We start from the raw sequence: 26,011 nt of genomic DNA on the forward strand, positions 1-26,011 counted from the left end.
GGGCAGAGGACAACTTATGGGAGTTGGTTCTTTTCCTTCCACTACTGAAGATTCTGTGCATTGAACTCAGGTCATAAATACCTTTACCTGTTAAGCCGTCTGGCTGGCCCATTAAATTTATTTTTATTTTTTTCAGTTCAGTTTTTCAATCCTCCTGCTTTAGCTTCCTGAGTGCTGGGATTATAGAAATGACCCACCATATTTAAGTCATGTTTTTATTTTGAAGTGCTGTCTTGCTAAGTTGATCTCTCTCTGTAGCTGGGCAAGGCCTTGAACTTATGGATCCTTCTGTCTCAGCCTCTCAATTAGTTAATATTACAAAAGGACTATGGATGCCAACTCTGGGTAGCTTTGTTTATTTTGGAGATATGTTTTCTAAAAGGGCATTTCAAATTTCTAAATATAATATGTTTAGTTATAGGAATACCTTAATCAATACCATCTTGTTAGGTTGTCAAATAGTAATTTTGGGGATGCATTTTTTTGGGGGGGGATGCATTTTTTATTTTAGAATTTTTTAGGTTTAAATTGTATTTCTTTTATGTATATGGATGTTTTGCCTACATGTGTGTCTGTGTCCATGTACATGCCCTGAGCCCATGGAGGCCAAAAGAGGGCGTCGTATCCTCTGGAACTGAAGTTCTATAGACTGTTATGAGCTTCCATGTAGGCCCTAGGAATCAAATTCAGGTCCTCTGGAAGAGCAGCAAGTGCTGTTAATTGCTGAGTCATTCCTCTAGACCTGGGTGGGTTGGTCTCTTTCTCTCTCTTAATTTCCCAGAATTTATCCCATGAACATAAACAGCAGTGTAGCAGTAAGTTGGGTTCAGTTTGACTGCTTAGCTTAATGATATTTATTAAAGAAAGCGGTCTTCATTTTTGCCACTACAGTATGTTAAATATCTGCCATTTTAGAACCTACTTTATTATAGCTACTCTCAGCATGTTTAAGACTTGAATTTCAAAACTGCCTCATGAACACCATTGTCCCTGCTGTACAGATGAGGAAAGTGAAGCTGGTAGAGGTTTAGAAAATGTCCCTGGAGGAACTGTTAGTTAGGCTTTTAGATTGCTGTTTCAAAGCTCCTATTCTTTTTGCCAACTTTGGATTAGACATATGCAAATAGGAATAAAGAGAGGGTCTGTTGAGATAACAGATTAGACAGTATTTTAAGTTGGTGACATGTGATACTAACTAGTATCTGTGCTTTTTCATCCTGTATGTCAGTGGTTCTCAACCTGTGCTTTGTGATCCTTTTAAGGTCATCTAAGATTATCTGCATATCAGATATTTATATTACAATTTATTTCTTTAAAGATTTATTTATTATATGTAAGTACACTGTAGCTGTCTTCAAACGCCCCAGAAGAGTGCATAAAATCTCATTATGGATGGTTATGAGCCACCATGTGGTTGCTGGGAATTGAACTCAGGACCTTCGGAAGAACAGTCAGTGCTCTTAACCACTGAGCCATCTCACCAGTCCCCTATATTACAGTTTATAACAGTAGCAAAATTACAGCTATGAAATAGTAATGAAATAATTTTATGGTTGGGGGTCCCCACAACATGAGAAACTGTATTCAGGTGTCTCAGCATTAGGAAGGTTGAGAACCATTACTATATGTTTATAAAAGGGGGGCTTACAAAATTAAGTCTGATCTGTAAGTCTAATTCTAGTCATATGACTTTTAATTATCTTTTGAGTAGCATCCCTTCTGTCCTTTTGTAGTACTTTGAACAAATCTTTTTTTTTTAAAGATTTATTCATTCATTCATTCATTCATTCATTCATTCATTCAATGTAAGTAGACTGTAGCTATCTTCAGACACTCCAGAAGAGGGAGTCAGATCCCATTACAGATGGTTGTGGACCACCATGTGGTTTGCTGGTATTTGAACTCAGGACCTTCAGAAGAGCTGTCAGTGCTCTTACCGCTGAGCCATCTCTCGAGCCCTGAACAAATCTTTTTTGTTTTTTTGAGACAGGATTTCTCTATATAGCCCTGGCTGTCCTGGAACTCACTCTGTAGACCAGGCTGGCCTTGAACTCAGAAATCTGTCTGCTTCTGCCTCCCAAGTACTGGGATTAAAGGCGTGCGCCAACACTGCCGTGCTTGAACAAATCTTGATTAAAAACAACTGTCCAGTTCAACAAATGGACATAAACAAAGTGTTGATAGTGTTAGCAAATTTTATTTTTGGCAAATGAAATTAAAGGATGTTTTAGGGTCCAGTTTCTGGGAAACTGGTTTTTTGAAGATCTCCTTGGAAACATTGCTCTGTGTAGTGCTGAAGGCATAATGTTTGTGGTGCCCAGAACCTGCTTGTATTTCTCCATTTAAGCTGTACTGTACAATCACGCAATCTTTAACTGTCTTCATTTTTACCATCAAAAATGACAAATTCTGTTTATCAAAATTGTCTTTGCATTAGAAAGCTGAGCTCCAGTTCTTTACACTTCATTCATTATTACTATATTTGTGTGTGTGTGTGATGTGTAGGTATGTGTTTGAGTACAGTGTGCAGAGAAAGCAGAAGAGTAAGAATCCACTTGAACAGCTGTGAACCACCTGGTGTGAGTGTTGGGAATTGAACTCAGGTCTTTTGGAAGAGCAATTGGTGCTTTTAACTATTATCACAGAAAAAGGAGCTTCAGTTGGGGAAGTGCCTCCATGAGATCCAGCTCTGGGGCATTTTCTCAATTAGTGATCAAGGGGAAGGGCCCATTGTGGGTGGTGCCACCATCCCTGGGCTGGTAGTCTTGCATTCTATAAGAGAGCGGGCTGAGCAAGCCAGGGAAAGCAAGCCAGTAAGAAACATCCCTCCATGGCCTCTGCATCAGCTTTTGCTTCCTGACCTGCTTGAGTTCCAGTCCTGACTTCCTTTGGTGATGAACAGCAATGTGGAAGTGTAAGCTGAATAAACCATTCCCTCCCCAACTTGCTTCTTGGTCATGATGTTTGTTCAGGAATAGGAACCCTGACTAAGACAGCTATGGAGCCATTTCTCCAGCCTCAGTTCCTAGGATCTTAATCTTTCCTTCAACACTCTCTCCATCTTTTCACTCACAATGCACACTGAGCCCTTTTCTGGATGATTATCCTGTTTTTGTTAGTTGAATACTCTGAAACTTCTGGGGTAGGAAGGGGATGTTCTTTCTAGTTCTTTGCTGACCTCTAGAACTATTTAAAAAGCTCCAAATATTCATTCTATGCAGTTTAATGATTGTATTATTCCATTTGCTAAGTGTTGTTCCCACAAATTAAATAAAAGTCTGGTATATGGTTTTTTATTTTTCTATATAACTTTTGTTTCTGATATAAAATTAAGCACATGTTCTAAGAGAAGATATAAACAGGCTCTTAAAGATGCTTTTCTTACCTTTTTTTCCCCTCCTTTTTCTTTTTTGTTGTTTTTGAGATGGGAGTCTCACTGTGTAGCCCTGACTGGCCTGGAACTTGCCCTGTAGGTCAAGCTGGGCTAGCACTTACAGAGATCCACCTGCCTCTGCTTTCTCAGTGCTAGGATCAAAGGCATACCCACCATGCCTGGTGAGTAAATGGTTTGTCTTCCTTCCTTCCTTCCTTCCTTCCTTCCTTCCTTCCTTCCTTCCTTCCTTCCTTCCTTCCTTCCTTCCTTCCTTCCTTCCTTCCTTTCTTTCTTTCTTTCTTTCTTTCTTTCTTTCTTTCTTTCTTTCTTTCTTTCTTTCTTTCTTTCTTTCTTTCTGTCTCTCTCTCTTTTCTTTTCTTTTCTTTTCTTTTCTTTTCTTTTTTCTTTCTTTCTTTTTTTTTTTTTTTTTTTTTTTTTTTGAGACAGGGTTTCTCTGTGTAGCCCTGGCTGTCCTGGAACTCACTCTGTAATCCAGGCTGGCCTTGAACTCAGAAATCTGCCTGCCTCTGCCTCCCAAGGGCTGGCATTAAAGGCGTGCACAACCCCTGCCTGGCTGAGTAAATGGTTTCTAAGAAGATAATTATCACTTTACTTGAGTTTGTTTTATTGAGCTGAATACAGTGACTTACAGTGTTACTTTACCAATCAAATAAGTATAAGCATGTGGCTGGGGCTATGAAGTGTTTGGTGAAAACCTTCCCTAGCATATATAAGGCTCTGAATTAGGTCCCTAGCTTCTCTCCCAGAATGCATAATGAGAAGTTAAAAACTGACAGTTTGTTCTAAGACAGTGCTTCTCAGCCTTTCTAAAGCTTCAAACATTTTATTACACAGTTCCTCATGTTGTGGTGACCCCCAGCCATAAAATTATTTTGTTGCTATTTCATAACTGTAATTTTGATAGTGTTATGAATTATAATGTAAATATCTAATATTCAGGATATTTGCTATATGACCACCAAAGGAGTTGGTACCCACAGATTGAGAACAACTCTTCTAGATTTATCTATCTAATTTTATTTGTATGAATGTTTTGGCTGCATGTATGTCTGTGTATTTGATGCGTATCTGGTGCCAGTGGAAGCCAGAAGAGTGTATTAGATTCACTAGAACTGAAGTTATTGGCAGTTGTGAGCCCTGAAAAACCACTGATCTAAGAGATGTTTGCAGTAGTATTGTTACATGTAAGAAATACAAGGGGTTGGACAGGTGGCTTAGTGTTAAGAGCACTTACTGCTCTTGCAGAAGATGTAGGTTCAGTTCCCAACATCCATATGATAGCTCATAACTGTTTATAAATCAAGTTGCTGAAGATCTGGCCTCTTCAGGCACTAGGCATGTACATGATATTCATGATATTCATGTAGACAAACACTCATGTAAGTAAATCTAAGAAAAGTAAAAAAGATATTACAAGCTATGAGTGGAAGACATATATCAGCAGCAATATGGTATGTATTGTAATATCACAAGGGACACCGTATAACTAGAGTCCTTAGCATATAGACAGGCGCCAATTTTTAAGGGGATGATGTGAAGCTTAGCGATATTGTATAACCTACATGAAGCCCTGGGTTCTATCCCCAACACTGATCAAAACTAACGAACAAGCAAACAAAATTAAAAATAGTACCATGGAATGGAGATTCTAATTTGAAACCCAGTGTGTATATATGCCCATTCAGGATGACTAGATTGCTTTGGAGCAAAAGTTTTTGGAGACTTGTTAACATGGTAAATGGGTAAGATGACCAAGAATAAATCAATTACTGGAGGGATTTGCTTAGCACTTACCATGTATAAAGCCACTGTGCTGAGTTTGTAATGTACTTAGTTCTTAAATTCTCTGTGGTTTAGGTATTATCCTTATTTTATATATGACGACACTGAAGTAACTTGAACATGTTGTTACTAAATGACATTGTGTGCCTGGTTTCTTATGACTCGAGCCACTGATCTATATAATTTATCTATCTGCCCTATTTTAATTGCAGACTGGAAAAAAAAAGAAAAAAAGAAAAAAATGGTATATGGTAGTGGGAATAAAGTAAAATTCAGTTAGGCATGGTGGCTCATCCCTGTGAAAGAGTACTTGAGAAGCTAATGCAGGAGAATAGCAGTGAGTTTGCAGCTAGTCTGGACTCCATTTCAAATTCTAGACCAGCCTGGGCTACAGACCAGGCTTAGAAAATAAAGCATAGATTTCAAATATTGGTTGTATGTTTAATTAGGTTATTGAACCAGAATCCATGTGCCATAATATTCTAACATGATTTATATTACATGTGTATTAATTTAGTAGCATACCTAAATGTATTAATCCAATGGGTTGAGTTTGAATTCCAGATTTGCCAAGTAATGTTTTTGTAAACTTGGGAAAAGAATTATTTTTCTCTGGTGCTGGAGAGATGACTCAGTGGTTAATAGCACTGGCTGCTCTTCCAGAGGTCCTGAATTCAATTCCCAGCAACCACATGGTGGCTCACAACCATCTGTAATGGGATCTTATGCTCTTTTTTGGTATGTCTGAAGACAGCTACAGTGTACTCACATCCATAAAATAAATAATTAAGCAAAAAAGAATTCTATTTCTCTGGACTTTAGTTTATTTACTGGGAAAAAGGACAGCAGTATCTGTCTCATAGGCTTAGTGTGAGGAATTAGCAAGTTTATGCAAAGGTTTAGAATGTCATGCAGTAAAGAGTAAATATTAGAGTTATTATATTGCATTATGCATTTTAGCTTTCAGAGTTGTTTAGCATTCTGTGAAAGAATCTCTTTAGTTCTATTTTGCAAAAAAAAAAATAATAATAATAAATCCATGAAAGGACAGAACAAAATGAAAAAGACTAAAATTTAAATGATTCTTAAACTCTGAATGTTGGTTGGTGGAGGTTTAGAATGACTTCTGTAGTAGGTGGTTCTCTTGTATAAGCAAGAGTAATCTGCTACTGCCTCCTCCCCTTCAAACTGGTAGAAGATGACCTTGAACTTCTGATCCTTATGTAGAGACAGTGCGTGTCTCTATGGTCTCTTCACACTCTGTAGAGAATGGGGCCAAGGGCTTCATGCGTGCTAGGTCAGTACTCTACCAATAGAGCTGTGTCCCCAGTTTAAATTTGTGCTATTTTGAATGAGAGGGAAGATCATTCCTAGCTATTCTTATTATTTGATTCTTTTCCTACTTTCTTGGGAGGTGTGGGTGTGGGTAGGATGTTGCTGTGTCATTCTTGTCTTATTCTAGTGAACTGCAAAGGTGTATTTGAAGGATATTGAATTTTCTGGGAACTGGGAAAACAGCTACCTGGAGAAAAGGGTAAAATGAGCAGAAGATGAGAGCTACCTACCACTAGAATGCTGTTGTGTGGTTCTTGGCTTTAACTCTTGGATGTCTTGAACTGAGTTCCACTTTTTTATGTTTTGTCATTTTTTTTGCAGCTCCTTAGAACTATAGAATCCAAGAACTTCTAGGATCCTATAGTTTCTTCCTCCCTCCCTCTCTCCCTATTTTCTTTTTTTCCTTTCTTTCTTCCTTTTTCTCTTTCCTTCCTCCATTCCTCCCTTCATTCCCTCGTTCTGCTGCTTGGTCCCTTTCAGATGCCCTTGTAAAACCTGAAAAGAGTTCCAGGGTTTGTCCAGCTGGAGCCTTCTCTTGTGTCCTGTACAGTGTCTTCAGGAGATGTATGTGTTTATAAGTAGTCTATTTGAGGGGCTACTCCTATATCATTCACTAGCCATTTAGAGTGTGTAAGAATCAAAGCACATCGGATTAGGTTGATAATAATTGAGGGCAGGTGAAATATATTTAGTGGAAGACAGAGCTTTAGTGTTGGAAGCTCTGGATTTAATCTCAGTTTTGCTTTTTAATGCCAAATTCTAAGGGAAATTTTAGCTTTTTTTGGGGGGGTGGGTTTGGGGTTTTTGGATTTGGTTTTTTCGAGACAGGGTTTCTCTGTGTAGCCCTGGCTGTCCTGGAACTCACTTGGTAGACCAGGCTGGCCTCGAACTCAGAAATCCGCCTGCCTCTGCCTTCCAGAGTGCTGGGATTACAGGCGTGCGCCACCACGGCCCGGCCTTAAAGTTCTTAACATATACTTAAATAACAGCAAGTTTGAAAATTTGTATTTTCAAGTCCTCCTGAGCTTACAGAAGCCTTCTCAGATACATTGTCACTGCAGTTCTGTGGTTAGTTTTCCTGCTTAGGAAGAAGAAGGGGGCTTGATCCTGTTAGTTTTGACCTTGAGAAGTTTTTTTTTTTTTTTTAAATATCCCCTTGTCAATATTTTGTATGTTTTAATAGTTTCGTTTTTGTGTCCTCTTAGTAGTCTCTGAATCAGTTATGGTCTAGTTACTATTAAGCCTGTATTGAAAGTCAACCAGGTAGTTATAATTAGAAAAATGCACATAATAATCCTCTATAGTATACATATAGGTAAGTAACAATATTTGAATATGATTACCTACCTCCAGGCTGGAGAGACAGCTCAGTAGTGTAGAATATTTGCCTACTATGTGTGAAGACTTAGGTTTGATTTCCAGCACTGGAAAACAAAAAACAAAAAGCTAAACATGTTTTCCCTCTGATAAACTTGAACTACTTGATAAACTTCAGATGTGAATAAAGGAGGGCCATGTACCACAGCCACTATATTATCACACCTAGAAAAATAGTTCTTTAGTCCAGATGCCTCCTGGTCTCTTAGGAATGTCACTTTTGGCTTTTTAAGAAATTCTTTGAACATACAATCATTGGAGGCTCAGCAGTTGCTGCTCTGTCAGTTCTTGGCATCCACATGGTAGCTCACAATTGTTTGTAACTCCAGTTTCAGGTGATCAGATCCTTTTTTCTGACCTCTATATTTACCATATGTATATGGTGCACAGACATATATGGCAGCCGAAACACTCATATACATAACATAAAACTTTTAAAAGGTTTACATAACTAGAGATATTGATGTAATTGGACAGTAAAGTCCTTACTGTGGTCTCTTGACATAAAAAATAGCACTGTGTTTAAGTAATGCCCTGCAGGTAGCAGTAACCACTTGAATTCCATTGGACAATAAAATGTGAGATCACCAGACTGAAAGCAGGAGAAGGTTCAGGGCTTCTCCCCCGCCAACACCCAGACAGGGTTTCTCCATGAAGCCCTGGCTGTGCTGGAACTCACTCTGTAGACCAGGCTGAGCTTGTACTAAGAAATCCGCCTGCCTATGCCTCCCAAGTGCTTTAGGATTAAAGGCTTGCACCATCATTGCCCAGCAACTTCTTTGGTTTATGTTCAAGTGTTAGGTCGTTCAGAATACCAGGACTGAGAACTAAGTGGTGAATGAATCTCCGTCTTTGATTCCTAGCTCTGCAAAATTAAAAAAAAAAAAAAATCAATGATGAGTGAGATAAATTGAAAACAAGCAAATAAACCAAACCAAAAAAGTCTAGAATGCAGCCTAACTTGGCTCATGGTAGATATTTAGTGAATAGTGCTTGGCTTTTAGTAGGTAGGTAATGAATATTTATTGACTTAAAGATGCCAATAGATTGGAAGACTATAACAGAAAAGGAAACTCTCTGTTCAGTAATTAAAAATTTTATTTTGTCACTTCCATATATTTAATCAGTATGGCACTTTGGGAAATAAATAGAAAACTATGTTAATGCTCTTGTGAAAACCTGTAGTGTTGTGGAAAAGTGAGCAAATGCAGTCTTTGTATGGTTAATATTTATCGACTACCTTTTTTTATGTAGTACAGTATTCTGGGCATTGGATAGAATAATAAACAATACCAGCAAAGTCTTTATCTTTGTAGAGTTTACAAATTATTTGGGAAAGAAAAAAGTTAAAAAAAAAAAAAAAGACATATCAGTAGTCCAGGTGGTAGTGGGAGATTCCTTTAATCCCACATTCAGCAGACAGAGGCAGTCAGGTCTCTTAAGTTTCAGGACAGCCAGAGCTACACAGGGAAACCCTGTCTCAAACAAACAAACAAACAAACAAACAAACAAGGTAAACGACCCTCCCAAACCCATAGTAGTAGTATAATTTTGGATATAGATTCCCAGTTGGGGAGACATGTTAAGAGAGGAGTGCAGCTTTAGCTCGGATCTTCAGGTAAGGCATTTCTGAGGAAAAATCTTTTGACTTGTGACTTGATTACAAGGTGATAGACACCATAGGAAATAATATTAGGAATGGTGTGATGCAAGGTAGGAGAAGGTCACTTTATGTGGTGGGAAGACATGGAGGAATCCAAGTTATATTCCGTAAAACAACCGAAGGATTCAATCCATTGACATAGCCTGATGTTGGTGATGTTTAGATGGTCTTGACTTAAGATCCTCTTGCTTCAGCTTTCAAGTACCTGGAGTGCAGATATATGTACCACCACACCTGTGTGAATAGGTTTGATTTTAAGAAACTTCATTTTTAGCCTTATACCTGCAGTTTTAGCACTTAGGAGGCTGGGCAGGAGGAGGCCAGATAGAAGCCAGCTTGGGTCATGTAGGGAGATGCTGTTTCAAAGAAAACCAAATAAAACCAAACCAGCAGACTAATTAAAAAAGCCTTTAACTTGCCGAAACCTGAAGAGCCTCCTGTTTCATTGCTCTTCACTTTTTCTTTCAGCATATCTTACTAAATAATATTATATTCATATTGTCTTATTAGTAGAATTACAAAGAAATTATATATAGTTCTACAGTTTTAAGTTTGGGTTAGAGTTGGAATTATTAAAATTGTGGTGTAAACACAAGGATCTTTGAGTAAGAAACAGTATAGCCTTCATATGTACACACACACACACACACATACACACACACACACACACAGATAAATCCTACTCTAATTGTATTCTGTCACTTCTGTCAAGTGGTTTATACACAGTTATAGAAACACATTCTGAAAATGGATGGGAAGGATTTTTTTAAGCTATGTATCCTTAGGAAAGAGCTCCTACTTAGGATAGAATTCATGTTGTATAGTTGGGGTTTTTGTTGTTTAGGAATGGGTGGAGAAATGTTGAACGTTGTTATTGAAATGTATTGCAAGATTTACTATCCTTACTATAATTGAATTTTGATGGAGTCATAGTCTTTTATATTTGAGGGCTAGAAATGAGAATGGTGGGCTTAATAATATTTTAAGTTTTAGTCTTTATTTAGAATAATCATACATGTAGCACACACAAACCTAACAGCTCCTGTACAGTTAGTTTCTCTTTCCCCTACCTTAACTTTGTCTTAAAAAAACTATTTTATTGCTTGATACCAGTCTCAACAGTGTTATCAACAGGAAAAGGTACTTTGTGGCATTAATTAGAACTGATGCTTTCTTTTTATGTCAGTGACTGTATTCACATACTTTATATAGAAAAATAAGTGTTTGTAATTAGAGTGAAAACAAGTCCAGTTTTGTAAATGCTCCTGTTTCTTTGTTGGAGCAGGGCTTTCCCATGTCAGATGGGGCTGCACGTGTTGGATTCTCTATTGCAGATGTGGCCTGGGGTCTTCCCTCAGGAGGCGCACTAGCACTCTGCTCCTGGAGCCCACGCACGCACGCACACACGCACGCACGCACGCACACACAGGAGCCACTAGCAGTGCTGAAGCTACCGGTGGGATCCACGTTAAATCCTGGTCATTCACAGAGGCAAAGCAAGAGCAGACAGATAATTTGACTGGTAGAATGCTCTTCCTGAATGCTGCCTAAAATTTGAGATTATTGAGTGTCTTTTTATGACTGGCTGGCTTTTTTATAATTTGCTATAGAAGAATAAGCCCAACATAAGCATGTGCTGATTGTGTTTATTGGTCTCCCCTAAGGAGAGTTCTTAGAAGTCTTCTGAAGTTGTATTGTTCTCCTCCTCCCCCCGAATTTGATTTAATAGAGCTGACAACTCTCAAGTGGGTCAAATCATAACATGAAAAGAGGGATATAGAGGAATGCAGCCCCATCATCCTCCCTCCACAGTATGTGGTAAGGCTATTGTTGAAAATCCTTCTTAAAACAAAATGGTATATGATTAGATCTATATTCCGGTCTTAACTATTGAGAGATTCTGTGGTGCTGTTAGAGAGGTAATATTGACCAAAAAACAAACAAATAAACAAAAAAGATAAGTAAACCACATCCTTTCTGAAGGACAGACTAGTTGGCATTTAAGAATCTTGCGTCAGTATTTCCACTGTGGTGAGGTTGTAATGTAGGCCTTTGTGGGCTGGGTCATGTGTTAGGCTTTTGCTCTGCTATCAAGGTTCATTGCATACTTGTTATTTTCACATAATACTGTAATGGTGGTTGGTTGGTTTGTTTTTTTTGGGGGAGTATTGTCAAATTTGAATTTTAGGGTACCATTGTTATATGGAAAAGCAAGAGAATTTATCACTATTTAATAATTTAAACTTAGATTTTATTTTATATATTCCCTTTAGAACAGTACCTGGATTGGCTTATTTTATATTCAAATATAAAGTACCTCCCAGCACTTAGGACATTGAGGTGGCAGGATTGCTTAAGTCCACAAGTTGAGGGCTGTCCTGGCTAACATTTTCTAGGTTGTATCTCAAGCAACAAAACCATTTAAAAAAAAAAAAAACCCCTCTCCCAGTTTTGCAATAATGGATTAAGTTCAATTTTGGAAGCTGTTTTCTATTACTTCTTACTATTCAAAGGGAACTTTGTGAGTTTGAGTTTTGTCTTGTCTACCTTCTCCCTTCTTCCTTTCCTTCCTTTTCCTTGTTTCAGTTTTGAGAAGTTTCACTGTGCAGCCCAGGTTACTGGGTTGTACACTTCACTACCCAACTTAAAAAGAGAACTGAAGAATCTGATTCTAACCAGCACTCTGAGTTTGTATTAAAATGGTCATGCTTAACTTTTAGTGAGTCAATAACATTTATTAGATGCCTTCCTTTTGACAGTCTTAGTGTGAAGAATGGGAGGGAAAGGGGTTTAACAGTTAAATATTTAAGTGAAAAGAATCCAGAATTTAAATTCCAATATGGACTCAAATCTCAGTCATGTTACGAGTTGCAAATTGTTAAACCTCTTAGAGATTTGATTTTTCTGATCTCTGAAATGAGAGTATTATCAAAAAAAAAATTTTTTTTTTGGAGACATGAACTGGCCTCAAACTGTCCATGTTGGCCTCAAATTCACAGAAATCCACCTACCTCTGCTTCCTGAGTACTGGGATTAAAAGTATGCACCACTATACCTGGCCAGAATTTTTATTTATTTCTGTGTGTATATATGTTGTGTGCATGCGTACATACTTGCCTGCTTGCCTGTGCATGTGAATACAGGTACCCATGGAGGCCAGAGAAGGGGACCATCCTTTGGAGCTGGAGTTATGGTTGGTTGTAAGCTGGATTCTGGAAGAGTACACACTCTTAATCACCTAGCTATCTCTCCAGCCCCAGGATTGTTTTGAGGAATAAAGTGATACATAGAAAGCCCTTAGTATGTGCTGCCCAGGGTATTCTGATCACAGATGAATATAGACACATACATGGTGTGCCTGCCGGCTAGTTATATGTCAGCTTGACAGCTAGAGTTATCTGAAAGGAAGGAACTTCAGTTGAGAACATGCCTCTGTAAGATCTGGCTGTAAGGCATTTTTTAAAGTGATTGATGGAGAAGGGCACAGCCCATTGTGGGTGGTGCCATCCCTGGACTGGTGGTCCTGGCTTCTATAAGATAGCAGGACAAGCAAACAGCACTACGCCATGGCCTTTTCATCAGCTCTCGCCTCCAGGTTCCTGCCCTGTTTGAATTCCTGTGCTGACTTCCTTCGGTGATAAACAGCAATGTGGAAGCATTAGCTGCATAAACCCTTTCTTCCCCAGAGTGCTTTGGTTATGGGGTTGCATCACAGCAATAGTAACCCTAACTCTAGGACATATAGTTAGTTACGTCTGGGCAGGACGCGTCTGGCTGACCCATTTCAGGACAGAGTATAGCAATCTTTGTGTGGTACGTTGTTTTGCTGCTGTTGAAACTTGCAGCTCTCACATTGGTGTTCCCAGCACTGTACTTGGCTTTTCATATAGTAGGAGCCAGGACATTCCTGTGGAATGTAAGTCATTTGAAAACAGCTATAGGTTGGATCTTTAAACCTCTGTTGTAGTGCAGCTGGGAAGAAAATTGTATTATCAGAGTGGTGAAAGTCAGGTGTCAGAGTGCCTCTCTAGGATAGTCCCTAGACTCACTTGCTGAATGTGGTCACCATCAAAAGCAGGAAAGTGGCTGCCTAGGCTTTAGCCAACAAATGAGTGAGGCCAATAAGACCATATTTTGCTTTCTGAAGTAGTCCTATATTTATAAACCTTTTAAAGGTACCTATTATATTCCAGGGCTGTCTGAGTGTCCTAGGGATGCAGTGGTAGTGGTAGGGAAGTCCCTTTCCTAATGGAGTTACATTCTAGCGAGGAAGGGAAATAGTCTTAGGAAGTGAAGAGAACATGAAGAAAAGTAAGACAGGAAAAGAGCAAGCATCAAGTTAAGGATTGTTTTTGTTGCATGATTATTAATATTTTAAGAAGGATCTTGCTATTTAGTCCAGGCTGGCTTAGAATTCATTTTTACTTATCTTGACACTATGATAAAATGTCTGACAGAAGCAACTTAGAGGAGAAAAGATTTATTTTGGCTTGTGATTTAGATGATGCAGTACATCATGGCCACAGTGTATTTCTGTCTGATGGCAGGAACCGAGGTGACATATCACCTTGGCTGATTATGAAGCATAGATTAGGCTGAATAACCTTCAAAGGTTCATTTTAGTGTCTCACTTCTTAAAATTCATAGCTCCACAAAACAGTGCTACCATCTGAGACAAAGAGTACTGAACACGTTTGTGGGGGAGAATATTCCAAATTCAAATCGTTAACAGCCTAGGCTGATTTCAAACATTATCCTCCTGACTCAGTATCCTGAGTGCTAGGGATTACAAGTGCGTACCATCATGCACAGTAGGGGTGCTAATTTTAACTAGGATCTTATTTTAAATAGAATTATGTAGAAGATTTCTCAATGAACTTTAAACAGAACCATGATGAAACCAATAAATAGCCTTCAAGAAAAAGAGTCCATTTTAGTTACCAAAAGGAAGGTCCTTGGGATGAGGAATAGGAATAATTGACTTCAAAAAGTTACTTTAGTAGGTAAAAGAGAGGATGTTTACTTTAGGCTAGTGGTTCTCAACCTTCCTAATGCTATGACCCTGTAATACAGTTCCTCATGTTGTGTTAACCCTCAATCATAAAAGTATTTTGTTACGAATCAAAATGTAAACATGGGTTTCCTGATGGTCTTATAAACTCCTTTAATCTCAGTTCTCTGGAGGCAGAGGCAGGTAAATCTCTGAGTTCAAGGCCAGTCTCATCTACAAAGTGAATTCCGGGACAACCAAATCTCAAAAAACCAAAATGGTCATTTACACCCCAAGGGTGTTGTGACCACAGGTTGAGAACCACTGCTTTAAGCCATTGCAGTCATGTTCTGGCTGGTTTTGTGTGTCAACTTGACACAGGCTGGAGTTGTCACAGAGAAAGGAGCTTCAGTTGGGGAAGTGCCTTCATGAGCTCCAGCTGTGGGGCATTTTCTCAATTAGTGATCAAGGGGGGAAAGCCCCTTGTCCATCTCTGGGCTGGTAGTCTTGGGTTCTATAAGAGAGCAGGCTGTGCAAGCCAGGGGAAACAAGCCAGTAAGAAACATCCCTCTATGGCCTCTGCATCAGCTCCCGCTTCCTGGCCTGCTTGAATTCTAGTCCTTCCTTTAGTGATGAGCTGCAACACTGAAGTGTAAGCTGAATAAACCCTTTCCTCCCCAACTTGCTTCTTGGTCATGATGTTTGTGCAGGAATAGAAACCATGACTAAGACAAGTTAGTTGGTATTTATTCTCAAGAAACGAATACTGAAATGAGGGAGTAGATCTGGTGCTGTTCAAAGTCAGCCTGTATGCCAGCTTTTGAACACATATCACATTATAGGCTAGATGATGATGATGATGTGTGTGTGTGTGTGCGCACACACACACAACTCGTTTGAGACAGGGTTTCTCTGTGTAACGGTCCTGGTTGTGCTGGAATTCACTCTGCCTTCTAGGTACTAGGATTAAGGCATGCACCACCACACCTAGTTACCACATAGAGTTTTTAAAAATAGTTTGGATTGATGAGATGGCTCAGTGGGTAAAAGCACTTGTCACCGATCCTAATGACCTGAGTTTGATCCCTGAAAGATCTACATGGTGGAGAGATGTGACTTCCACAAAGTTGTCCTTTGCCCTTTATATACAAGCCATGCTACAGCTCTCTCCCCTATAAATGTCAAAAAAAAGTAGTCCACTATCAGAATGCAAATTAAAAATTAATTGGCTCCATCAAAGATCCACTTAAGGACATCTGAGGACAGTATCTGGAAGTTTGCAATTTTAACAGGTACCGAGGTAACTCTCTTACCAGGGTTTGAAATTTATTTTCTCTATTCTTGTCAATAGAAGTCATCTTTACCTTGAGCTTAGTGGGTGTGCAGGCTAGCACCTGCTTATTTAAGACCCTTTCTTGTGTAATGTGCAGTAGATCTTGTATTTACTTTTAAAGAGCTTTAAAGTAAATACAAGTAAAGCTTGGCTTTAGTCTCCTACTGTTGCCTATTCTAAGAGGTATTGATGCCACAGCAGGAAAAAAAAAAGAGCCTTATACTCTTTCCTAATAGTATTCTTAATTTTTACCTTAAATTAATTAATTTCACCATAAACCCAGGAAGGAAAAACCTCTGAATAGAGGCCAATTTGGCTGTTCACTTATATCCTACAACAAAAACCAAAAATGAAACAAAGCAAAAACTTGCTCACATTCAATTCCTTGTGAATGTTCTGCTCATTGAAAATTCAAGTTATTTACCTATGATTAAATTTTCACCAGGTGTAGTGTCACATTCCTGTAATCCTAGCACTTGAAAGGTAAAGGCACATCAATCTCTTCATGTTTGAGGCCTGTCTGAACTACAGAATGTTTCAAGACAGGCAGAGCTGTATAGTGAGACCCAATTTGAAAAGGACCCAACTCCCTCTACCCCCTCCAAAAAGAGTTTATAGTTTTTACACAGTATTAAATCTCTAGCGTGAAAATATCTTAGCAAAAGTGAGCAGAATGAAGGCACTGAGAAGATACAGAATGTGTAGATTGATTTTAAGGGAGGAGACTACAATCATTAGTGGCAAATGTAAGCTGTTTGTCAATGCTGAACTGGGTGTGAGAATGTCATAGATACCATTCTAGTGAGCAGGCACACTGTTGAAGGGAGTGTATGGTTGCCCCAGCTTTAATGGCACTACTGATGATAGTATGTTGTGGGAAGTCTAATAGCTAAGATGCTTCTCTACTAGGGCTATGCCATGCCTGTGAGCAAGTCTGACTTTCATACCTTGTCTTGTGCAGTCAGCTCCCCTTTTGGTTGGGCTTTTTGCAATATAAACCTATCTTCTACCAAAGAAGCTGAAAGTCAAAGAAAAATTATTTTCCTCCAAGATCTAAGTACTGCATTATAGATAATGAACTCGGAGTTTCTTTGGTGGAGTCAACTAGTTTTAGAATGCTTTAGAAAAGTACCTCCAAATCTTATGTGTGTAAATCTTTAATCCCAAAGCTCAGGAGACAGAGGCAGGCAGATCTCTAAGTTTGAGGCCAGTCAGGTCTATCCACATAGAGAGTTCCAGGAAAGTCAGAGATGCCTAATGAAGCCTGTCTCAAAACAAACCAAATAAACAAAACAAAACCCTGCAAGTAAAATGTGTCTTCTTGCCCTGAATTAATCTCCTTACCCTATTATTAATCTAAGAGTTTTCATGTCTTTCCATCCTTTCAGTTGGTTGTTTCTGATTTACCAGTCCAGTGATTAGGAGAGCTCAGTGCAGTAGGTGGTAATTTACAATTTGCTTTTTAGTAAAAATGATGTGATATGTAAGAGAAAAGGCCGTTAAAATTAAGGAATAAGTGGTCTTGGGAAACTAGAACAAAGAAGTTCTAGTTTCTATGGAGAGTTCACAAAGACTGGCTTTTCTGCTTAGTACTGAAGAGTAAATTCATTTTACTTTTACCATTTGCTCTATTTACTTTTCTTTTGCCTTCTTTCCTCAGTCATTTGCCAGTGATAGTCTTGTGAAGAGGTCTGACATGGCAAAGGTACTAGAGTTGAAGTCTTCTGGAAACGCTGCTGTGATTGGCCAAGGAATTTTAGGTGTAACTCAGGAGTAAAAATGACCTTATTTCAGGATAAATCCAGAACTTTTCATTTCAAATTAAAAATTTTACTTTTAGTGTTACCTAGAAACTAAGATTGAGTAGAAGGACAATCTTTAGTCAGGTTCCAGTTTGAGAGAGAGTTTGGAAAGGACAGACTCAGCAGAAAATAAAACAGGCATGTGTAGGACTGGAAAACTAGGTCAGTGGTTAAGAGCACTTGGTTTGGTGCTCCTGCAGAAGACCCAGGTTAGTGCCCAAGCACTACATGGCATCTTGCAACTTATGTAATTCTAGTCCCAGGGGAGCAAGTGCCCTCTTCTGTCATCTGTGGGCATTGCATGTAACATGGTGCACAGACATGTATGTTAGGCCACTCATAAACATAAAATGAATAAATCTTATTTTTTTTCAACAAGCATGTATTGAATGTTTTTATAGAATACCAAAGGGACTCAGTGTGATCCTGATTTTGACTCTTGTTTCTCCTATGCTGCCATATAGCTGTACGCTGTGCAGCAACTGGTTCTGTTGCCTTGAAGGATATGGTAGTGCTCTGTAAGTGGATCCAGGTGCCTTGAAGTCCTTTGTAACTCTGCTTTGTGTGTGTTGGATGCTTCTTTGTGATTTTTCCACTGGATGTCTAAGCCCGCTTTCTTCTTCACTTCACTAGCCTCTCCCATTATTTCAAGTACTTTTACCTTGCCTCTCTATATGTCTTTTCTTCTTTGTCATGCTGAGATCGTTGATAGCTTTCAGCTTCTGTACCATCCATTTTCTGGCCTCCATGGCTCTGCAGTTTGGTGGATAGACTATAGACCAGGAGGCTACAGATTCTGCCTTGTGCTTCCTGGGTGGTCTCAGGCTAAGTTGCTTTTTTTTTCTCTCTCTTGAGAAATGTTTCCATGAGTATAGATTTTATAGTTTTGCTTTTTAAAGAGATGGTAAAATGTTGAAAGAGTCACAGGAGCTAAGATTGTAGCTCAGTTGCTTCCCTAATGGTATGCACCCCTGTAATCCCAACACTCAAGGAGAGGCAGGAGGATTAGAAGTTCAGGTCATTCTTGCCTTCATAGTGAGTTTGAGGCATGCTTGAGCTATGTGAGATCCTGTCTAAGACAAAACAAAAGCAGAAACAAACAAACAAATACCATAAAAACAACAGAGTCATATGAAAAGACTATTTGAAACTTGGATCTGTAGGAAGTGCATTAATGTGTGTCCCAAATGACTATTTTAATAACAAATGCATTGTTGGGCATTTATAGGGTGGCACAGCACTGTGGCATTTTTTCTGATGCCATTTGCAAAGAACAAGGACGTCTAGTCAACTTTTGCTTTGGGAAGGAGTGGTGACTTACTACTGAGCCTGAGATACAAAGGACATAGCTTTCTAGTTCTTTGTAATTACTACTTCTCAGTAGAGCCTCTCTGTGTGTGACTGGAAAAATCTGCAATTCAAACTTGTTTGGCTTTAACTATGGGAGATTATTTTCAACACAAAAGTCACTTCAACTCAGGATCGCTTCATGATTCTTGGATACATCTGACTCTAGAACAAACTTAATGGCTGTGCTCTAAAGTTATATAGGATATTCTGGCACTGCACTGGACATGGGTTGGCTTTTGCTTCATATTCTAGGTGGGTGGAGTGCTTGCCTTCCCTCTCTCCCTCCCTCCCTTCCTCCCTCCCCCTCCCCAAGTTAAGACCATAGAAACTTTTTATTTTATAACTGAGCAGAGATTCTACGTTTTGCTGTTTGTTGCTGTTTGCTGCTGGGTTATCAGGAGAAGCGTGGCTTGAACCCGTTCCTCCTGCTCTCTCACTTCCTGAGGCTAGCCTCGAATTTATGACAACTCTCTTGCTGCAGCCTCTGGAGTTGCTACGATTACAGGTATAAGCCACCAAGCGTGGGTCCTTCTGCTTACCTTTGAACAGCAGAAGCAGAAAGCACCACTTGAGGACCACTGTCTGCCAAGAGTGCATTCAAGCTTTGATGCCACACTAACGTTCAAACCTGAGACCTGTTATTTACTGCCTGTATGACCTCGGTGAGGTAGTTTAACTACTCTATGCCTCAGTTTCCTCCTGTGTACAATTAACTCTCAGATTTGTGGTAGAGCAAGCAGAGCAAGCAGAAATCTCAGTACTATTTAGAACACATTCTCTGGCTACTGATATAACAAAGATTAGCCGGAGCCAAGGACTTTTGCCAACAGCTCTTTTTATGTGATCTGCATTTAAGAAGCAGAACCCAAGGCCAGGAGTGGTAGTGCATACCAGTATCCCAGCTCTCAGGAAGATGAGGCCATGCTATGAACTCAAGGCCAGCAAAACTGCCTCAATAAACATGCAACAACAACAACAACAACAACAACAACAACAAATTCTTCATCTGAGGTAGTGTTTGTATCTTGACATTCTGAACAGAAGTAGTCCCGGTTTTAATTTCTCTTGCAAATTGGAAGGCCTGATATTGTTAGGCTAAAATTCAGATCCTAACAACTGGCTTTTTGCGACATAGTAGTTGCCCCCACAGTAACTTTGCTTTGCCTTGTATTTTTCATACTTGATTAAAACAACCATTGTTCTCAAGGAACTCACAATCCTATAGGTGACCCACACTGGTTGAATATAACCTGGTAGGAAAAGAAGAAGAAGAAGAAAAGGACGTAGCATAGCCGTCATCTGGTGGAACACCAGAGCATCTGAAATGGGGGAGATGCTGGTGATGGTGGTGGTCTGAATATTTTCTATTCCTTTCTTTTCTTTTTTTTATTTTATTTTATTTTATTTATTTATTTTATGTACATGAGTACATTGTAGCTGTCTTTAGACACACCAGAAAAGGGCATCGGATCCCATTACAGATGGTCATGAGACACCATGTGGTTGCTGGGAATTGAACTCAGGACCTCTGGAAGAGCAGTCAGTGCTCTTAACTGCTGAGCCATCTCTCCAGCCCCCATTCCTTTCTTAATAAAAACATTTAGCTGATATCCGATCATGCCCTCTCTTGTCTTTCATTTTTTTCTTTGCATTTCATTCTGGTTTGCTACAGCTCAGCTCTTCCACTTGTGGCTCAACACAAGGCACGAGCCACAACTTGGTACATAGTTGGTTATTGGAAGAGAAACTTTAAATGCAAGAAGTGGGGAGGCACTCAGGACTGTTGTTCTGTTCACAGGGTAGCATTAGGGTGAGTAATGTGAACATAGAGGAAATGTGGATTCTTAGATTCAGTAACACTATATGTATAGATTAATTATTTGGGGAAATAGGATTTTGGGTTGCTGACAGGGCAGAACTGCTTGGAGAAAGCTTCCGTTTTGATAAAGAAGTTATTTTTAGTTTGTAGAAAAAGAGTAGTTTCATCATCATACTGGAATCTTGCAGTCATGTTTGTAACTCAAACTAATCGGCTTATGTGCCAGAGAAGTATCAGGTGGCATACTCATTTCCTCCTGAGTTTGAGTACTGCTTGGCTTAACTCCTGCAGTGCTGTGCCTGGGCTGTGAGTCATTGTTAGGGGGTGTCATGGATGACCAGGGTGAGCTGCTGCTGGCTTAGGTGCTGGCCTGAGGAGAACATGCATACTGTGCTTAGCTCCACTGTATTCACTTGGGCTGCACTGGCTGCCATAGGTGCTGTGTATAGTGCATGAACCCTGTGCATGCTAGGCATGTTTTGGTAAAACTGTTTTAGAACCTAGTTTGTTTGACCCAGTTGCCCTGTCTCTTGGTTCTCATCCTAGATATTTTATTTCCCACAAGTGGTTTTTAATGGATTTTAAGTTCCCAGTTATCATTCATTCCACACTTCCATTGAGTGCTATTTAAATGTATGTGCCCAATGCAGGTGTTAGTGTTCTTGTTTTTTTTTTTGTTTTTGTTTTTTTCTCCTTAGTGTTTCTTATCTTATTCATTGAAGAATATCTGGCTAAGTACTTAACACAATTTTAATTTTAAGATTTGGAAAAGACTATTTAAATTACCAAGTCATAAAAATGTGGTTTGTGACTTAGTTTTGATTTAGATACTTTATGGTCATTGCCCAGGAGAATGTAGACTCAAGAAAATGTCATTTCAATTCTTTGAAGAAGCTAGAATGGTGAGGAAAAAACAGTAGACTTACTGAGTCCTCTAAACTGTTGTCTTACTAAGGACTGGTGGGAGTGTATCTTCCTGCTGGAATATGTCTTGCCCTCATTTCTCTAGCTTTATACATAACAGAAGCTTATGAGTATGACTATTTAAAGTCTTTGAGATTTCTCTTCCTGGACTAGCCTTATTTTTTTTCTTAAAACAGTAAAAGCCGGGTGGTGGTGGTGCACGCCTGTAATCCCAGCACTCTGGGAGGCAGAGGCAGGTGGATTTCTGAGTTCGAGGCCAGCCTAGTCTACAGAGTGAGTTCCAGGACAGCCAGGGCTACACAGAGAAACCCTGTCTCAAAAAAAAAAATAAATAAAAAAAAAATAAAAATGAAGTCTGGAATTGTGGCTTAGTGGTAGAGCACATGCCTAGCATGTGTACAGTCCTGCATTCATTGTCTATCACAAAAGCAACAAAAACAAATAAACAAAACTATAAATAATTGGTTCCTCACCTGCACAAGCAGCACAATAGGCCTGGCTCTTTAGAGGGTGCTGGTGAGCCAGCCCTTAGGGCAAGAGTAAGGGAGAGCCCCTCTCCCCAACACCCCTTCATGAAAGCAAGTGTGCTGGCCCTAGTCCTGGCTAGCTGCAGCACTTGGGAGAGTAGGCCAGGTAGACTGGGCAGAACAATGGAGCTAGCTCAGGAGCTGTGGGTGTTGGTAAGCAGTCCTGGGGCATGAGAGCCAGAGAGCTGACCCTGTCTCCTGCCAATGGCAGCTTTGGGTGGTCTAGCTGGAGCAGTGCTGGAGAATTTGCCCTGGTGGCTCAGATAATGGAGAACTTGTACACTGACCAGCTTAGCTACCACCCAGGCCCAGATCCAGGCTCTGAGTTGACCCAACTCCAAATCTGTATCATCTGAGAATGGTTAGGATGTGTGAAAGGGCCAGTCTGTGTTTTGTGGGGGGAGGTTGCAAGAATGATGAGTGGATATGAGGGGGCAAGGAGCAGGACTGGGGTGCATGAGGTGAAACTCACAAAGAATCAATAAAAAGTTAAAACAAAAAAAATAACTGGTAAAGCTGATACCCAGGGGGCAAGAAAAACTTGGCAGTCACAACTAGAGGGTTACTCTATTTGGGGAGACCTGAGGGGTGCAGCAGTCATAAATTTCTCTCTTCTAGGCCTGAGGAGGCTGCAGTGAAAACTCTTCAGTTGTCTCAGCTTACCTCAGGCTAGCAATTTTTCTCTCCTTTTTAAAAAAAAAGTTATCTATCTATCTATCTATCTATCTATCTATCTATCTATCTATCTATCTATCTATCTATCTATCTAATATGAGTACACAGTAGCTGTCTTCAGACACACCAGAAGAGGATAGGATCCCATTATAGATGGCTTAGAGGTACCATGTGGGTGCTAGGAATTGAACTCAGGACCTTTGAAAGAGCAGTCAGTGCTCTTAATCTTAAACCCCCTGCTAGGAAATTATTTAAAAGTTGAGTCTCATCTTTTTTTCTTAGTATATAAAATAGATTTGATAATCTTGTAATCTGAGAGGATTGTTTTAAGGACTGAATGTGTGTGTGTGAGTGTAGATCATCTGAACCATGAAGTACTGTGTAAGCAGTGGGCAGTCAGAGGTATATTATTTCTTTTGTTTTCTGAAACCGGGTCTTGGTATGTTGGCCAGGCAAGGTTTGAATTCTTGGCTCAAATGATTTTGCCTCATTTTTCTGAATAGCTGAAAGGTATATTATTCAGAGAGTAAGAGTAGGGTTTGGAACAGGAAATAAACAAATAGGCACTCACAATACTGAACAAATCTAGGATCTGTCAAGAGAGCTGCTTCCTACTGGATTCCTTGTTAACTAAAGCTGTAAGAAATCCTAAGAGAACTGGAACAGTTTGCCTAAGGGTCACAGCCAACGTTTAATTACAAAGCTGACATAAGATGAGATTTTGTTTTACTCACTGCTGCTGCTAGCTGTGTTCGTGTTTTTCTCTTTATTCTGGACCATTTCCTTTTTCAGTTAAGTCCTTCCCTCCTCATTCTGCCTCCCCCCAATCTTTTCATATTTTCCCCCTCAAAATTAATATTGTAATAGAAGGTCAGGGAATCATGAGTTTGAGTTTTTTGTCAAAGAAGGTTCCTAGTACTGATTATATGTTAGAATTGCTTATATGACTTTTACAAAATACCAATATCTAAGGTTTTGATTTTAGTTTTGTATTTGTTGTTTTTTATGATTATATTATATATGTGTAGTAATGGACTTTGGGTCCATTAATAATAATAATCAGTATTTTTTTTATATAATATAAAATGACTAACATTAAGATTTATAGCAGATCAAAACACAAGACTATTTCTAGAACTCCAGAACATTCATTCCCTCATAATTCTTTGGCATCATTACTGAGTTCCCTCAGTAACTCAACATTAATTAAATTAATTAATTAATAATTAACTTTTATGTTTCTTTTGAGACAGGGTATCTTGTCGCCAAACTGGGCTCCAACTCACTGCGCCACGAACTTTAGTTTCTCCTGCTTCCTTCCTAAGTGCTGAGATCATAGGTATGCACTACCATGTCTGAGTTTGTTTTGTTTGTTTGAGACAGGGTCTTGGTATGTTTGTAGTCCAGCTGTGTGGCCCACTTAGCTATTGCACTGTCTTTGTTAATTAGCTTTGTCTTTGTTGTTGCAGTACTAGGATTGAGCCTGTGGCCTTGAGCATGCTAGTGCAGCCCTGTGTCACTGAGTATACCCACCAGCCCTTCTGTTACTTTTTACATATTTTGAGACCTTGTCAAAGTTGCCTAGGCTAACTTTGAACTCCCTCTGTACCCTGGGGGGCCATGAGCCAGAGATCCTGCCTCATCCTCTTGAATGGCTTTTATAAATGTTCTTCAGTAGGCCTGACTGCTTTGCCTATTGAATTTCATATAGAGTCAGATAGTATGCATTCATTTGGTTCTAGTTCCCCCAAACCCCCAACATCCTATTGGATATTGAATTATATGGCTATGCCAAAGTTACTGGTTTTACTGTTGATGGCCACTTGGGATCATAACCATTTTGGCTATGTGAGAAAGTTGCCATAAACATTTTTGTTCAAGGACAACCTCATCTACCAAGCTAGTTCCAGGATGGCCAAGGCTACACTGAGAAACCAAACTCAAAAAAACAAACCCAAACCCAAATAAACAAAAAAACCCACAAACAAAACAAATCCTTAATTCTTATGAAATTTTTTTGATATCAAGGTATTTTTATAGTTAGTTAGAATAAGGGCCCAGTCCAATCTTTATGGTGTACTGGGTTCTTTTCATCCAGGGCTGCCCTTTTCGGATGCTTTGTCCTTCTTGCCATGTCGTTGACCTGGTGCAGAGATTAGATCAGGGTAAAAAGCTTTCTAATAGTGTATCTCAAAACCACTTCTTTAGATTTTGCTATGTTGCCCCAGTTGGTCTCATGATTTTTTTCCTAAATATTTGTTTTGTTTGTTTGTTTGTGTTTGCCTGAATGTAGGTGTGCCTAGAATCCACAGAAGTCAAAAGAGGGCATCTGGATGTGGAGTTGTATGTGTGTGCATGCGTGCGTGTGCGTGCGTGTGTGTGTGTGTGTGTGTGTGTGTGTGTGTGTGTGTACGTACGTACATGTACATGTGTCCTTATAGGCCCCTCAGGTCCTCTGGAGCTGGAGATATATATATATAGGCTATTGTGAGCTTCCTATTGTGGTTGTTGGAAACTCAGTTTGAATCCCCTGCAAGAGCAATACATATTGCTCTTAATTGTTTGAGTGCTGCCTATCCCCAAACTGGTCTTGAATTCCTGATGATTTGTGATCCTTCTACCTTGGCCTCCTGAGGAACTGGGGCTACAGGGGCTATAGACTAGTTTCAGTAAACTTGGTATTTTCAATGGGGGTGAGAGACAATGGATCAAGTATGAGTATTGTATGGCTACTTAAGAAATGAGATATGGCTTGGCCCCAATTACGTTTACTTATGTGTGTGTCTGCTTCTTCTTTTTTTTTTTTTTTTTTTTTTTTGATTTGGTTTTTTCGAGACAGGGTTTCTCTGTGTAGCCCTGGCTGTCCTGGAACTCACTCTGTAGACCAGGCTGGCCTCGAACTCAGAAATCCGCCTGCCTCTGCCTCCCAGAGTGCTGGGATTACAGGCGTGCGCCACTACCGCCCGGCATGTCTGCTTCTTCTTGTTTATGTTTGTGTTACATTGGCTTCTTATGTGGATGCTGGGGATTTTGATTTCAA

At 39.5% G+C, this 26,011-nt stretch overlaps 1 protein-coding gene across 3 annotated transcripts in view; it reads left to right on the forward strand.

Moving 5' to 3' along the window:
* Positions 1-26,011, forward strand: part of Luzp1 (leucine zipper protein 1) — a 90,921-nt gene that overhangs the window by 26,694 nt on the left and 38,216 nt on the right. The window contains exon 2 of one of the 3 annotated variants that reach the window (XM_052177786.1): positions 24,225-24,310. The exons of the other annotated variants lie outside the window; for them this stretch is intronic. The gene's annotated coding sequence lies outside the window, so the exon portion shown is untranslated. The remainder of the gene's footprint in view (positions 1-24,224; positions 24,311-26,011) is intronic. 3 annotated transcript variants of the gene reach the window in all.

Source organism: Apodemus sylvaticus, chromosome 3, assembly GCF_947179515.1.
Source record: "Apodemus sylvaticus chromosome 3, mApoSyl1.1, whole genome shotgun sequence".
NCBI classification, from domain to species: Eukaryota; Metazoa; Chordata; class Mammalia; order Rodentia; family Muridae; genus Apodemus; species Apodemus sylvaticus.